This window comes from Dermacentor variabilis, chromosome 11, assembly GCF_050947875.1.
Source record: "Dermacentor variabilis isolate Ectoservices chromosome 11, ASM5094787v1, whole genome shotgun sequence".
Taxonomy (NCBI): Eukaryota; Metazoa; Arthropoda; class Arachnida; order Ixodida; family Ixodidae; genus Dermacentor; species Dermacentor variabilis.
The window spans coordinates 22,962,260-22,963,246 of NC_134578.1; the positions used below are offsets into that span (position 1 = coordinate 22,962,260).

A 987-nucleotide genomic window follows, 5' to 3' on the forward strand; every position below is an offset into this window, starting at 1 on the left:
GTCGTCAGAAACAAAGTCGCTTTGGGAGACAAGTGACGCAATAGATGTTGCCTCGTTTTCATTTCTTTTCAGGTGCTTCCAAAATTGCTTGGGATCCTCTTTGATTCTCAACTGAAAAGTTTCACTAAAAGTATTCATGGTTACGCAAATTGCCTTCTTCATTTATGACATATTTTTCAGCTTCTTCCTGTTATCACTTGACGACAGTTGGAGGAAATTATGACAAGACATTTGCCTTTTCTGTTCAAGAGTGCGCACTGCTTTCGAAAAGCAAGGCTTACTTGCACTTTGTCTTTCATTTAGCACCCTACAAAAGTATAAAACACTGCCGAAGTTCTAGCATTTTGTTTTTGAGGCAAGTCCATAATTCATCTCTATTTTGATAGTCAGCTTCAGTTTCAAGAACATCATAATATCCATCAGAGCCATTATTTATTTTATCAACCTGAAGTTTTCAATAAACGAGAATAAAGGGGGTTAACCGAGGGGCCCGTTTATTATTAGTCATATCATAAAAAGCCAACAAACGCTGACACCAAGGACAACATAGGCACAATTACTTGTGCTTATTAAATGAAATAAAGAAACGATAAAATAATGGAATCTACAGTGGATGAAAAAAGAACTTGCCGCAGGTGGGAACCGAACCCACAACCTTCGCATTTCACGTGCGATGCTCTACCAATTGAACTACCACGACGCCGTTTTCCCGTCCACTTTCTTGGGTATTTATGTGTCCTAGTAGGACCCTGGGAGTGTCAGCCAGCACCACCACTCACAGAACTTGGCGGCGGACGTAGAATGTCCTTTTTGCGGCAGGCGTCAAGAGAATGTGACCTTTTTTTTGGGTGAAGGCAACTGGTCAATAAGCGTGACGTCACAAAAGACGACAACGACATTTCATCTCTCTCCTAAGTTTACAGCATTTTTTCACACAGGACGCTGTTTCGGGTGGAACCGGCAAAACAGAGACCGCAGCGAAATGAG

The 987-nt window shown here is 41.6% G+C and overlaps 1 non-coding gene across 1 annotated transcript; it reads right to left on the bottom strand.

Moving 5' to 3' along the window:
- Positions 1 to 627: 627 nt before the first annotated feature.
- TRNAS-UGA (transfer RNA serine (anticodon UGA)) lies at positions 628 to 700 on the bottom strand. Its single transcript has one exon. It is a non-coding gene; the product is annotated as a tRNA-Ser (tRNA).
- Positions 701 to 987: the final 287 nt, after the last annotated feature.